General features: G+C 38.6%; 1 protein-coding gene across 1 annotated transcript in view; it reads left to right on the top strand.

Annotated features, from left to right (window-relative positions):
* The first annotated feature begins 16,245 nt into the window (after window positions 1-16,245).
* Window positions 16,246-16,994, top strand: part of LOC128657978 (gastrula zinc finger protein XlCGF66.1-like) — a 28,265-nt gene continuing 27,516 nt past the window's right edge. Inside the window, exon 1 of the mRNA XM_053712418.1 lies at window positions 16,246-16,379. The gene's annotated coding sequence lies outside the window, so the exon portion shown is untranslated. The remainder of the gene's footprint in view (window positions 16,380-16,994) is intronic.

Raw genomic sequence — 16,994 nt, 5'->3', positions numbered from 1 at the left:
TAAGTGACACAAAGCATAGTTTTTGTAGGGCAGGTGCTTATATGATGTATGTATCAAGTATGATAGTGGATAGGGGCAGTGCATTTAGGGGGCTCTTGGAGGGTCCTATCCCCAAGTTAGGGTCCTAACTTTGATGTCATTGGATTCTGCTCTCTCTTGTATAATAGTCACTAAGTGACACAAAGCCTAGTTTTTATAGGGCAGATGTTTATACGATCTATGCGTTTGCCATTATCACCTATAAGAGTGGATAGGGGCAGTGCATTCAGGGGGCTCTTGAGGGCTCCTATCCCCAAGTTAGGGTCCTAAAGTTTGATGCCATTGGATTCTGCTCTCTCTGGGGGCTACATGTTAAGGAGTCACTAAGTGACACACAGCCTAGATTATGTAGGGCAGGTGCTTATATGATGTATGTATTTGCATTATTACCTATGAGAGTGGAGAGGGGCAGTGGATTCAGGGGGCTCTTGACCTGTCCTATCCCCAAGTTAGGGTCTTATCTTTGGTGTCATTCGATTATGCTCAGTATGGGGTATACTTGTGTAGTAGTCACTAAGTGACACAAAGCCTAGTTTTTATAGGTCAGATGTTTATACGATGTATGCATGTGCCATTATCACCTATGAGAGTGGAAGGGGCAGTGCATTTAGGGGGCTCTGGCGGGATCCTATCCCCAAGTTAGGGTCCTAACTTTGATGTCATTGGATTCTGCTCTCTCTGGGGGTTACTTGAATAATAGTAACTAAGTGACACAAAGCCTAGTTTTTATAGGGTAAATGTTAATATGATGTTTGTATTTGCATTATCACCTATGAGAGTGGATAGTGGCAGTGCATTCAGGGGGCTCCTGAGGGGTCCTATCCCCAAGTTAGATTCGTAACTTTGATATTATTTTGTTATGCTCGGTCAGGGGTATGGTTGGGTAGTAGTCATTAAATGACTCAAAGCTTATTTTTCATATTTTTTCTTTGTTTTTATTTAACATGGAAATCCCAATAAGGTTTTGAATAATGAATAACGAAAAAGTGTCTAACTTCATGTGGGTTATCTCATACTCACATCACCTCTCCCCAGCACCTTATACACAGACATATAACACAATAGAGAGGTACATCAGTACAAACACACAGCACCTTATACACAGACATATAACACTATACAATTGTACAATCTCTCTCACACACAGCACCTTATAAACAGGTATATAACACTATAGAGAGGTACTATCTATCTCACACTTACATCCCCTCTCCCCAGCACCTTATACACAGACATATAACACAATAGAGAGGTACATCAGTACAAACACACAGCACCTTATACACAGACATATAACACAATAGGGAGGTACCATCAGTACAAACACACAACCCCTTATACACAGTCATATTAATACTACAGAATGGTAACATCTATCACACACACCATCCCTTCCCAGAACTTTATACACAAATATATAACACTATAGAGAGGTACCATCTCTCTCATACACACATTACCTCTTTCCAGCACCTTATACACAGACATATAACACTATACAGAGGTATAATCTCTCTCACACACACACATCACCTTATAAACAGGCATATAACACTGTAAAGAGGTACCATCTATCTCACATTCACATCACCTCTCCCCAGCACCTTAAACACAGACATATAACACTGTAGAGAGGTACCATCTATATCATACTCACATCACCTCTCCCCAGCACCTTATACACAGACAAATAACACTGTAGAGAGGTACCATCAGTACAAACACACAGCACCTTATACACAGACATATAACACTGTAGAGAGGTACCATCTATCTCACACTCACATCACCTCTCCCCAGCACCTTATACACAGACATACAACACTGTAGAGAGGTACCATCTATCTCACACTCACAGCACCTTTCCCCAGCACCTTATACACAGACATATAACACTATAGAGAGGTACCATCTATCTCACTCTCACAGCACCTTTCCCCAGCACCTTATACAATGACATATAACACTGTAGATAGGTACATCAGAACAAACACACAGCACCTTATACACAGACATATAACACTGTAGAGAGGTACATCAGTACAAACACGCAGCACCTTATACACAGTCATATAACACTGTAGAGAGGTACCATCTATCTCACACTCACATTAACTCTCCCCAGCACCTTATACACAGTAATATAACACTGTAGAGAGGTACCATCAGTACAAACACACAACACCTTGTACGCAGACATATAACACTATAAAGAGGTACCATCTATCTCACACTCACAGCACCTCTCCCCAGCACCTTATACAAAGACATATAACACTGTAGAGAGGTACCATATATCTTACACTCACATCACCTGTCCCCAGCACCTTATACACAGACATATAACACTGTAGAGAGGTACCATCTATCTCACACTCACATCACCTATCCCCAGCACCTTATACACAGACGTATAACACTGTAGAGAGGTACCATCTATCTTACACTCACATCACCTGTCCCCAGCACCTTATACACAGACATATAACATTGTAGAGAGGTACCATCTATCTCACACTCACATCACCTCTCCCCAGCACCTTATACACAGACGTATAACACTGTAGAGAGGTACCATCTATCTCACATCACCTCTCCTCAGCACCTTATACACAGTCATATAACATTATAGAGAGGTACCATCTATATCACACTCACATCACCTCTCCCCAGCACCTTATACACAGACATATAACACTGTAGAGAGGTGCCATCTATATCACACTCACATCACCTCTCCCCAGCACCTTATACACAGACATATAACACTGTAGAGAGGTACCATCTATATCACACTCACATCACCTCTCCCCAGCACCTTATACACAGACATATAACACTGTAGAGAGGTGCCATCTATATCACACTCACATCACCTCTCCCCAGCACCTTATACACAGACATATAACACTGTAGAGAGGTACCATCTATCTCACACTCACATCACCTCTCCCCAGCACCTTATGCACAGACATATAACACTGTAGAGAGGTACCATCAGTACAAACACACAGCACCTTATACACAGACATATAACACTGTAGAGAGGTACCATCTATATCATACTCACATCACCTCTCCCCAGCACCTTATACACAGACATACAACACTGTAGAGAGGTACCATCTATCTCACACTCACAGCACCTTTCCCCAGCACCTTATACACAGACATATAACACTATAGAGAGGTACCATCTATCTCACACTCACAGCACCTTTCCCCAGCACCTTATACACAGACATATAACACTGTAGAGGGTCGGACGGCCGGAAGGGGCGGAGCTGCACGGACGCTGCGTGCGGTAGCGCTTTGGTTGGGAGAGAGCGCGCAACAAGCCCAAAGTGCTCCGAGGATTTGGCTCGACAAGCCTGACCTTTAGGCGATCTGCCTGGTGCCCGCAGCAGTAGCGGGAAGCTTGGAACCCGACGGAGGGTGAGCAAAACGGCCGCCACGAAATAGGCGTAACAGCAGACCCATTGCCTGGGTCACCTCTTGGAGGAGCAGAGCTCCAGAGTGGAGAGACATCTACAAACGGCAAGAGATAAGTCCGCTTGCAAGCCTGGAGAGACAGTAAACAACCTCAATGTAAGGTACTTTTTCTTTTTACTGTTTGGAAGAACCGGTGTGGGGGGAACGAAGATTAAGGGAGACAGGACAAGGCCAGGTATGCACTTTTGTTGATGCCTATTGGGGAGTATGTAAAGAATTGGTGGAATAGGGGCTAACGAAGGAGGTCCCCAAGTAGACAAGGCCTGTTCGTGGAAGGACGATCAGCGTAATAACCCCCCCTAATATGAAACAGCATACTGATGCAAACAGGGTCCCCCCCACGAAGAATAACATATAATAAGGCGTCCAGGAGAGATTCAACAGAGGATGCTTGTTGTATATTGTATTAATGGTTGAGATGCCTAAAGTAAAAGAAAGTGCTGTAGCAGTATCTCATGGAGTAAGGAAACCTCTATACTACAGCTGTTGTTAGCCAGGTACCGCAAGGTGGGTGAAGTCCTGGCGGAACAGGAAGGAGAAGAATATACTCCCCTTTTTTTTTCTCTCCCGTTTCTCTCTGGGCTAATTGGTATGGTTTACATTGGTTGCGGCTTATACTCACGATCACTATAAATTTTGCTGAAAGAAAAATAACTGGCCCGCGGACGAGTTTGCTATATAAGCTTATAAAGGCTATTGAATGCTGCCAGTCTAAGACTTTGTTATCTGTCTATACAGGAGCCTATAGCAAGAAGGCAATTATAACTGACAAGTAGAAACAGGACAAAGCATCGGCTAGATTTGGTGCAAATAGTCAGCGACAGTCTGCCCTTAGCACCAATAGAAGGATATATCTATAGAGACACTTGGAAAATTAATTATAAGAACGTTTAATAGGAACTGGACTGCTCAGAGAATCTTAAGAGCTATATATTAAGCTATATTTAATTTTTCTGTGGCAAGATACGAAGCACTAGGTTCCCAAAGTATTGTAATAGGCTAAGATTTAACATTGTATAACTATGGTAATTTAAGAAAATCCTAGAAAAGTTAAATGTTTAACTGTGGTTAGCTAAAGCTCTGAAAGCATATACATAATAACAGATTATAAAGGCTTGCTTGGAAACCTACTGAGACATTGGGTATCTAAGGAATATGAGCTATATTGACATCTATATATAATTGAGTGTTTCTAAAAAATACAGATAACTGTTTCTCGACTTATAATCAGGCATTACCGTAGTTAGTCACACCCTACACGAATATAAGTGTTAACACACCACTTAGAATTTACCCCTCACACGTCAATCACTTCCCCTTTTTATCCCCTTTTTTTCCTTTTTTTTTTCTCCCCTTCTCCAGTCCCCTCACCTGGATCTGTTTAGGCCACCACCAGGCCCTTATTAGTCTATACCACTTATACACATACATATGGAAAGGTTTGTCACTATTAAAAATAAATCACCGGCAATGCCACCAAAAGGGAAAGAAAAGAAAAGTCTAAAAAGAAACAGTTTAGACATAGAGAATAGAAGCGTGCTTGAAACATCAAATATATATATACAATGGAGTCTCAGGACCTAGTAAAACAATTATCAGACATTATGTTGCCCCAATTTGACCAGGTAAAGAGGGACATTTCAGATTTAAGGGCAGAAGTTAAACAGTTTTCAGAGAGGTTACAAGAAGCAGAAATCAGAATATCTGATATAGAAGATATGAATGTCAGACATGAGACTAAATTAAAGGAACAATCTAGCCAAATACATGTACTGCAAAATAAGGTTGAAGAATTAGAGGACCGAGCTAGACGAAGCAATGTCAGAATTATAGGACTCCCAGAGATAGAGGAATTTCAGGATTTAATACACTTTACGGCAATACAGCTACCTCTAGGATTGGGTATGCAAATCCCCCCACAAGGGATACAGGTTGAAAGAGTGCACAGAGTAGGTAGCACTAGAACCTATGCGGATGGTAAGACTAAGATTAGACCAGTTATTGTTAAGTATTTGAACTTTCAAGATAAAGCCATGATTATGAGTCAATATAGGAAAAAAACGAAAAGAAATGGTACCTATTTGTACAAGCTTAATCAAATCAGGCTTGAAAGCTTCAATCATATATCCAGCTAAAATCAAAATTTTTAATGAACAGGGAAACGTTCTACTGAATAATTACGAAGAAGCGAAAGATTTCCTATACTCTAGACAGAATTCTTAGTAACAAGAACATAGATATAGGAAGTACTTCAAAAAAGATATTAACCAGGTTCTAAGAAAGAATAAAGTTTGAGATGATTAATAGTTTTAATATTATGGTTAATAGGCTAGAGCTTCCAAGAGCAGTTAGGGTTATAGTTCTAGCTGAGCATGATGTTCTCAGCATTTGTGGGCGATACGGAGGAGGGTTCCTCTGTATCTGGGTTTTATATTATGCTTTGATTTATTGTTTATTATGTTTTATGTTGTGTTCTATTCTCCCATCCTTGTCTTTCCTTACCCAAGGGCCCCCCCCCTGTTTTTTTTTTTCTTTTTTTTTTTTTTCTGTTTTTTTTTTTTTCTCCCGCTGTTTTTTCTCGCAATGCACTATAGGGTTTATTATAATATTTGATGGCTGAACAACTAAAAGTAATATCATGGAATGTGGGAGGGATTTCCTCATTATGGAAACGGAAGAATATTTTGAAACAATGTAAAAAAAATAATGCAGATATAATTATGTTACAAGAGACACATCTAAAAAAACAGGAATTAGACAAACTTAAAGTAGGATGGGTAGAGGAGGTGATTGCAACACCCTGCACGACAAGAAAAAGAGGCGTAGCAATCATATTAAATAAAAAATTAGATTATAAAATTGTGGGGAAAGAATTAGATATAGAAGGAAGGTTTGCAATTCTACATATTATAGTATACGAAAGATCTCTGATTTTATGCAATATTTATGGTCCAAATAGCCTAGATAAAGCTTTCTGGAACAAGATTCAAGTCATTCTAATGAAATATGGTACGGAGAACATAATATTGGGAGGCGATCTAAATATGGTGATGTATCCAACATTAGACAGGCTAAAACCCTCTAGGAATAGCAATAGCCGAGCAGAAACTAAATTACTTAAGAATTTGTGTAAAAATTTAAGACTTAAGGACATCTGGAGAATTCAGAACCCAGATGTAAAATGTTTTTCTTGTATATCCCATAGTCATAAAACTATGTCTAGGATAGATGCTTTCTTGATTTCGGAAAACTTATTAGGTACAGAAATATCAGCAGATATCAAAGAGGTGGTAATATTGGACCATGCTATTATCGTACTAAATTTTAAGTTTAAAGGGGTCAAAAGAGACCCAGCAAAGTTTTTTTTCCCGACATACCTAAGTACAAATGTACAATTCAAGGACTGGTTAAAGAGAAAATGGCAGGAATATATGTATTACAATAAGGAATATGAAAATAGCTATGAAATTTTCTGGGAGGCTTTTAAAGCGTTCATTAGAGGGGAAATCAAGGCGTATTTAGTGAAAAATAAGCGGATAGCACAACAGAAAGAGTTACAGCTAGCAGAACAAGTACATAATTGTTATAATGCGTTCTTAAGTGATAGATCAGGGACACTCTGGGACAAATATATAAGGGCCAAACTAGGAAGAGACACTTTTCTCATGCAAAAGGTAAGACAAGAAGATCTTAGAACAAGGGCATTTTTCTACAGACATAGTGGCAGGGCTGGTAAATTTTTGGCAAATTTAGTAAGAGTCAGGAAGAAGAAACGGGCTATAGAGACGATTAGAAAGGGATCAGAGAGATTGACTAATATTAAAGAAATAAACGAGTATATATATAAATATTACCAAAACTTATATATAAAGGATAAGATTAATTTGGAAGCTAAAGCAGATTTTTGGGATAAAATTAGATTACCAAAGCTAGATAAAGAAGACTTAGACAAGTTAAATAGACATATATCACAGGAAGAAATAAAGAAAGTAATTAATAAAACGGCGATTAACAAGGCCCCTGGCCCAGATCAGATTCCGATAGAACTTTATAAAATTTTGCAGGAAGAAATAATCCCTACGTTAGAAGGCCTTTTTAATAAAATATATATCAATAATAAAATGCAGTCCAAATATTTTACAACTTCAACAATTTCATTAGTCTTGAAAAAAGGTAAGAACCCGGAAGAGATGGGTTCATACAGACCCATCTCATTGTTAAATAGCGACTATAAACTACTTATGAGTGTAATTGCTCAAAGACTAAAGAAAATGATGGCCCCATTAATACATAAAGATCAAGTTGGCTTTATGCCTAATAGGACTTCTACAACCAATCTGAGGAAAGTACAGTTGATAATAGACTACTATTGGAACCAGATTAAAAAAAAGGGAAAGGGGATTCAAACAGATATGGCTATCACATCTATAGATGCTGAAAAAGCCTTTGATATGATTACATGGGATCATTTATTTACAACAATTAGAAACTTTGGAATCACAGGTTCTTTCCTCAGATTGGTACAACTGATATATAACGAGCCGCAGGCTAACATCTTGATAAATGGTAATATATCACAAAATTTCACTTTACAGAAAGGAACCAGACAAGGGTGCCCGTTATCCCCTTATTTGTTCAATTTAGCTATTGAACCTTTAGCGATATATTTGAGAAAGGAAATAGATGGGATATGGCTAGGGAATAGAAGAATTACGCTTTTACTATACGCTGATGACTTACTGGTCTTCCTAAGAGATACGCAAAAAAATATTCCTCTACTAATTCAAATTCTATGTGAATTCGGTAAGTTTGCTGGCTATAAAGTAAACCTTGATAAATCAGAGATTTTTTGGTTAAAAGAAAAAAGAGATAGTTATAAGAATGCTCCATTTAAGAATGCAAATGGAAAGTTAAAATATTTAGGTATCATACTGTCTAGAGACCCTGAAAATTGGTATACACTAAATTACCCGCAAATTTGGGCAAAATTGTCTAAGGATATGGCCAGCTGGGCTAATTTTCCACTGACCTTGTCAGGTAAAATAAACCTAATTAAAATGGTCCTATTCCCTAAAATCCTGTACTTGCTACAAAATTTACCTAGATTTATTAATCGTAAGGATTTAGTATCATTTAAAAGGGACTGTCTAAAATTTTTATGGGGCAACAAACGTAAAGCGATTGCATTACATAATTTGTCACTATTTAAATCAGGGGGTGGCTTAGCTTTTCCAGATATAGAGCTATATAATTTAATATGTATGGGTAAATTTGCATTAGAATGGCTAACAGAGGCAAACTATTTCGCCACAAATGATATAGAAGAATTTCTAGTGGCCCCATATGGCTTAAAAGCTTTATTACATTACAATGGGAAATTACCAGATAAAGTTAAAAAGCTATCCACCGTTAAGAATATAATTATTGCATGGCATAAACTTCTGAAATTACTACGAGTTAGCCCGGAATACTCAAAATACTTGACTATAGTGGGGAACCCCAATTTTATACCAGCAATAGAGTCGAAAGTCTTTCATAGATGGAAGAGGAAGGGCCTAACTTTCATACAACAACTGCAAGATAGGGACACTAAAGCTTGTAGAACGTTCCAGGATTTAAGAAGTGAGTTTGGAATCCCAAACAATGAATTTTACGCGTACTTGCAAATACGGCATTTTCTAGAAACTTTTAACAAAGAATCTATACAAGATAGCTTAGGCGAAAAGATGAATATGGTACTGAATATGTATAGTCAAGGAAACTATTCTATCTCCTTTTGGTACAAGATAATAAAAAAGTTCCAAGAAACAACAAGAATAGGGGCTTTAGCAGCAAGCTGGCGACAGCCAATTGAGAGGCTACAAAAAAGTTTCAATTTAGTAGACAAAGCAACACTATCTATAGGTTGGAGAGAGTCCCAAATGAAAGTGATAAATAAGGTATATATTACACCTGCCGTAAAAGCTAAATGGGATAAAAATGCCGAAAATAAATGTGCTAGATGCAGCTTCCCTTTAGCGGATCTGACCCATTGTCTATGGTCCTGCCCAAAGATTCAAAAATTCTGGAGTAAGTTGAATTTCTGGCTGAACAGAATTAACGGGAAAAAGATTAAGTTAGAAAAAGAGGATATTATCTTTATGTATCAAACTCCCAGACAACAGATTAATTTTAAATTTGTAAATACAGCAATATTAATAGGGAGGTCTTTAATCCTGAAATATTGGAAGTCCACGAAAGCCCCCAGTTTAATAGAATGTATTAATAAAATTAAGGGACAATTAATTGTGGAGCAATTTGATACGACAGTTAATTCTGAAACTCAGATCAAACGCTTCCTTGACAAGTGGAGGAGATTTATTCAGGCTTTTTCGGAAATAGAACAGAAACGGTTAATATACCCTTTTAGAGAGTCAGAAACATTGAATAATGCGATTGCTAGAAATGAGTTTCCAAATTGGAATTAAGTAATGGGGGCCCCCCCCTTCCCTTGTTGTGGGTTTGTTTTTCCTTTTTTTTTTTTTTTTTTTTTGTGTTTGTATAAAACTGAAGTACGAAAATTATAGTTGTAATAAGGATGAGATGATTGCCTTGTATGGCGAATTCTTTGTTTTTTTTTTGTTTGTATAAAACTGAAGTACGAAAATTATAGTTGTAATAAGGATGAGATGATTGCCTTGTATGGCGATTTTTTTGTTTTGTTTTCATGATGTCGGGAATGCCCTGTCATATCTATTTGTTTTATTTTATGTACAATAAAAATTAAAAAAAAAAAGAAAGAAAAAAAAAAAACACTGTAGAGAGGTACATCAGAACAAACACACAGCACCTTATACACAGACATATAAAACTGTAGAGAGGTACATCAGTACAAACACACAGCACCTTATACACAGTCATATAACACTGTAGAGAGGTACCATCTATCTCACACTCACATTAACTCTCCCCAACACCTTATACACAGTCATATAACACTGTAGAGAGGTACCATCAGTACAAACACACAACACCTTGTACGCAGACATATAACACTATAAAGAGGTACCATCTATCTCACACTCACAGCACCTCTCCCCAGCACCTTATACAAAGACATATAACACTGTAGAGAGGTACCATATATCTCACACTCACATCACCTGTCCCCAGCACCTTATACACAGACGTATAACACTGTAGAGAGGTACCATCTATATCACACTCACATCACCTCTCCCCAGCACCTTATACACAGACATATAACACTGTAGAGAGGTACCATCAGTACAAACACACAGCACCTTATACACAGACATATAACACTGTAGAGAGGTACATCAGTACAAACACACAGCACCTTATACACAGACATATAACACTGTGGAGAGGTACCATCTATCTCACACTCACATCACCTCTCCCCAGCACCTTATACACAGTCATATAACACTGTAGAGAGGTACCATCTATACCATACTCACATCACCTCTCCCAAGCACCTTATACACAGACAAATAACACTATACAGAGGTACAATGTTATATCTTTCACACACACAGCACCTTATAAACAGGCATATAACACTGTATAGAGGTACCATCAGTACAAACACACAGCACCTTATACACAGACATATAACACTGTAGAGAGGTACATCAGTACAAACACACAGTACCTTATACACAGACTATAACACTGTAGAGAGGTACATCAGTACAAACACACAGCACCTTATACACAGACTATAACATTGTAGAGAGGTACCATCAGTACAAACACACAGCACCTTATACACAGACATATAACACTGTAGAGAGGTACATCAGTACAAACACACAGCACCTTATACACAGACATATAACACTGTAGAGAGGTACCATCTATCTCACACTCACATTAACTCTCCCCAGCACCTTATACACAGACAAATAACACTATACAGAGGTACAATCTTATATCTCACACACACACATACAGCACATTATAAACAGGCATATAACACTGTAGAGAGGTGCCATCTATCTCACACTCACATCACCTCTCCCCAGCACCTTATACACAGACGTATAACACTGTAGAGAGGTACCATTTATCTATCTCACACTCACATCACCTCTCCCCAGCACCTTATACACAGACATATAACACTGTAGAGAGGTATCATCTATCTCACACTCACATTAACTCTCCCCAGTACCTTATACACAGACCTATAACACTGTAGAGAGGTACATCAGTACAAACACACAGTACCTTATACACAGACTATAACACTGTAGAGAGGTACCATCAGTACAAACACACAGCACCTTATACACAGACATAAACCACTACAGAGCTACACACAGTGAATTACACATATGACACAGTTACACTCTGTGAATTACACATATCACATTAACTCTCCCCAGCACCTTATACACAGACATATAACACTGTAGAGAGGTACCATCTATCTCACACTCACATCACCTCTCCCCAGCACCTTATACACAGACATATAACACTGTAGAGAGGTACCATCTATCTCACACTCACATCACCTCTCCCCAGCACCTTATACACTTTCATATAACACTGTAGAGAGGTACCATCTATCTCACACTCACATCACCTCTCCCCAGCACCTTATACACTTTCATATAACACTGTAGAGAGGTACCATCTATCTCACACTCACATCACCTCTCCCCAGCACCTTATACACAGTCATATCACACTGCAGAGAGGTACCTTCAGTACAAACACACAGCACCTTATACACATAAACCACTACAGAGCTACACACAGTGAATTACACACATGACACAGTTACACTCTGTGAATTACACATATCACATTATGTACTTACCGCACTATAAACACAAGCAAAGTGTATTGACTAATTAGGATAGGAACAATCTTTGCTTTGCTAACTGGAAAGAATAGGGGGTTGGGGGATACGTGTGTTGTCTGCTGAATGAGCACAGCCATGCCAGAACAATACAAAAGAGATGGGCGGTGTCAATAAACTACAGATAGCTGACCCTGAATAGGCTAGCCCAGGGATTGGCCAAGGTGGTGGAAGGGGGTGAGCAGGAGGGGAAAGGATAGCTGCATATATAGGGGGCTGCATGACATTTGAGCTCAGAAATAATTATTTTCTTTTTTCAGAGCAGAGCAGTTTTTCTTTGTTGCAGAAATGGCTCCAAGGAACAGGATAATTGCTAAGAAATTGGGAAAGAACTTTGGATACTGAAGTCTCATTCATTGTTAAATTTCTAGCTGGTAACGTATAAATAGGTACTACAGCTTAAAGCTGGGATTTAATAGTGTATTTTATGTCTATAATTTAATATCAAATAGATCATTGTATCCTATATAATATTTATGCTAGCACTGAGTCATTTTACCACTGCAGAAAGGTTTTTTTTTTTTTTGTATTTTATACTCATAAGCTATTTTTAGTTACTGGTAAATGTTTTAGAAATTGTATTTTGGTCAGATTAGACTTATTATGCTGTACTGGTTGATATATTGAATTGTTATAAGGTATAAAATGCTCTGGTTGAATATTTAGTCAGGTTTTTACAAATTTGTGTAGAAATTAGGAGCCAGTAATAATATTTAGGAGCCAGGCATATCTTCTGGAGCCAGACAGTTAGATTTGTATATGATATATGGATAATAACCCTTTAGGAGCCAGGGGAAAAATTCTAGGAGCCAGTGGCTCTCAGGCTCCTGGGTTTGTTGAACCCTGATTTAAAGGGACAGTACACTGCAAAATTGTTTTTCCATTAATGTATTTTAAATGACTTGTTATACCAACTGCAGAGTATAAAATATTTAAGAAATTACATTTTCATGCTTATTTGTGTATATGAAGTAGCTGATTTTGTGCTTTGAAACCACAGCCTATTACAATGGATTGAACTTAAAGGTGATATCAGATCTCATTATGTTCTAAGTTTGTGTAAACAGATTTGCTTCCTTATCTTTTATATAGCTGGAACACCAAAGCTCAATACATAGAGAGAACAATGGAAAATGATCATTGTATTACTTAACTATCCTGCATCCCACTAAGAGTGTAATCTCTTCTGCTGGCTGTGTATACTTAGGCTATTCAATAGCCTATACTCCAGTATTAATTTGTTCAGTATAGGTGGCGATACCACAGGCTAAATCAGCTATTTCAAATGCTGAAATAGGAGTAAAGGAGCTACTTGTAACCAATTTAATACACTCTAGCAGGTTAAAAGGATCATTGGGAATAATTTAAAGGGGAGACATTTTTTGGTTGAACTGTCCCTTTAAGTTAAAACTATTTTGGTTAGATAGCTAAATTATACCTCCTGGAAATTATATTTAGGTTCATATTTGCTAGCTATATGTTAAATAAGCCATATTCCAAATTCGTTAAGGTTACTAGCTAATTATAAATTGTTCTATCTAGTAACATTAAATGGTGATATTTGATAGTTAAGTCATTTTGAGGTAAAGTAAATTCCTAATAATAATGTGACCATATCCAGGATACAGACGATTTAATTGAATATTAATTAATCTAATTATACCTGCTTTATATTATAATTTTTATATGGTAATAATCAATTAATATATATATGGTCATAATCAATAGTCTATTTACTGCATAAATATAATCACTGTGTTTGTAAGAACAACCTGTTCAGAAATAAGCAAATATTTAAATTTGGGATTAAATATTAATATTTGATAATAATCTTGTTGTCATTAATTGCTAAATATCTCAATAGTGTGAATTTGGAGTGCGCTACTGGGATTATATAACAATTTTCTGGGGTGCACTGCTAAAATTCTACTATATGAATTGGGGGTATTGCTGACAATAATTTTATTATTGTTATTAATATTCATAATCCATAAATAATCTCATTGGGAGGGCACTCCTAAACTGTACTAATATTTATTGAATACACAGCTGAGATATTCTATTAAACAAAATATCTAATGGAGGGGAGAGAATGGGGGTTTAAAGGATAAGGATACAGAACAATCTGATCAGGAATATGATGCAGATGATGAAGTCCCAGCAACAAGGTTGCTGCAGTTATCTAGGCATTTAAAGACAAAATTAGTGGAAAACGCTGAGAAGGCCCTGAATGGGTTAAAGGTTTTGCTTTCTATGCACATCCACAACAGGCGAAAGGGATGATGAGGTATTTGCATTTGATCGCTGATTGTTACATGGCATATGGGGGGTTCTTACAAATTCCTGGAAGTTTGGAGAGAAAAACTAGGGAAGGAGGTAGCCTTAGGAAGGATGGCAGGCCCCCTTTAATGACTAACAGCTAAAGAATTTGATTAAATCATCTTTGGGAGTGGTTACCAAAAAAGAGGCCGGTAAATTCTGAATGATTCAGCGATTATCCTACCCTAAGGGTCAGTCAGTAAATGATGCATCAGTATCCTACCAGTCATTTGACCAGGCAGTAAATTTGGTTAGGTTGGCAGGCTGGGTCCTGATTTAGCAAAAGTTGATATAGAATCTGCATTCAAATTACTACCTATAAAGCCAAAAAGTTTTGTTTTGATGGGATGCAAATTTGAGGGCAAGTTTTATATTGACAAATGTCTGCCTATGGGGTGTGCTATATCTTGTGTGGATTTTGAAATGTCCAGCACTTTTTTGCATTGGCTGGTAGAGAGAAGGGCATGTGAGAGTAGTATCGTGCATTACCTTGATGACTTCATGGTAGTAGGTAGAAAGGGTACAGGAGAATGTGATAGAGTTCTTAATGTACTGCTGAAAATGTTTGTAGAGATGGGGGTTCCAGTGGCAGATGACAAATCAGAGGGTCCCTGTTCTAAGTTATTCTTTCTAGGCATATAGAGTTATTCGGTGAATCCCCATTGCAGATTGCCCCAAGATAAGGTTGTGAAGATAAGGAAGGCCATGCATGGTGATTCCAGTGGGAAGAATCATTAAAAGAAGGTTGGAAGTGAGTACCAGAGGGTTTGTAAAGTCTAGTCACATGATTCGACTGAACAGTCAATTAAAAGGGGATTTAAAAGTATGAGATAATTTCCTAAGTAGTTTTAATGGCATCAGGATTTGGGAGCAGAAGGTGACTGCTAATAAAATGCAGTTATATACAGATGCTGCAGGAAGTGCAGGGGTTGGCACTTATTTGGATGGCAGATTGTGCGTGGGTAAGTGGCCGCAGGCTTGGCATGAGAAGGGTTGGTGTTACTTGAATTGTTCCCAATTGTGACAGCGATAGAACTATGGGGGAAAGAATTGGCTAACAAAAGCATTTTGTTCTAGTCTGGCAATAGAGGAGTTGTAGTTGTATTAAATAGCTTATCTGCATCTGCCCCTCAGGCCATAGCATTCATGCAGCCTCTAGTTTTAAAATGTTTAGAGCATAATATAAAGTTATAAACACATACCAGGAGTTAAGAATGTTGTAGCTGATGCTTTATCATGGTTTAAATGGGAGGCCTTTAGGAAGCTCGCACCAAATGCGGCGCAGAAAGGTAAGGATTGCCCCATTTATCTTTGGCAGATTGGGAGCAATTAGAGGTAATCAATGGTTTGGTCAGACAATCATTAGCACCACGGACATGGACTGCATATAATAAATACTGCATACTATAAACACAACAGGCATTCAGGCAAGAAGGAACAAAGCCGAAGTAATATCTCCACCCACTCCCTCCCCTTGCCTGTACCATGTGACATATTTAGGTCCTTTAGCATTTTGGAATCTAGCCGTTACAGTTGTTGTGTCGAAACTGGTGATCTATCAAAATCGGGAATCCGACACAACACCGGACAACTGTGTATAGTGATACCTTATGTGAGATAGCGGCTGTGTGTGACACAGGAAGCAGCGTAACAGGTAACGGCAGCAGCTTATTGTCTGATGGTGAGGAGAGGACTGCGTGTGACAGCTAACGGAATCTGCTTGTTGTGTGAGTAGGGGGCTGTGTGTGAGGGAGAGGGGGCTTAGAGGGTTAGGGTGGTGCTTTGTAAAAGAGAGGATAGTTTGATGATGATGAGGGGGCTGTGTGGGTGAGGAGGGGGCTTTGTAAAATAGAGGAGGGTTAGATAATGAGGAGGGGGCAGTGTGTGAGGTAGAGGGGGCTGTGAGGGTGAGGAGCGTGCTTTTTTGTGAGGAAAAGGGGCTATATGGTGAGGAGGTGGCTGTGTGTGAGTTAGAGTGGGTTGTTCGAGGGTGAGGACTAGGAGGGGGCAGAGGGGCTTTGTGTGAGGTGAGTTAAGAGGGTGAGGTGGAGACTGTGTGTAAGGAATAGGGCGATTAGAGGTTGAGGAGGGGGCTGTGTGTAAGGGAGGGGGGGTTAGAGGGTGAGGGCTCTCAGGGCTAGAAGGGGGGTGAAGATTCAGTTGTGTGAGGGAGGCTGTGTGTGAGGGAGGTGGTTTATGGAAGTGGAGGGGGCTGTGTGTGAGTAAGGGGGGGGTGAGGTGGGTGAGTGGGTTAGAGGGTAAGGAGGGG

Source organism: Bombina bombina, chromosome 4 (assembly GCF_027579735.1).
Source record: "Bombina bombina isolate aBomBom1 chromosome 4, aBomBom1.pri, whole genome shotgun sequence".
Taxonomy (NCBI): Eukaryota; Metazoa; Chordata; class Amphibia; order Anura; family Bombinatoridae; genus Bombina; species Bombina bombina.
The sequence above is the reverse complement of the archived record's forward strand: the minus strand, read 5'-3'. Positions and strand labels throughout refer to the sequence as shown.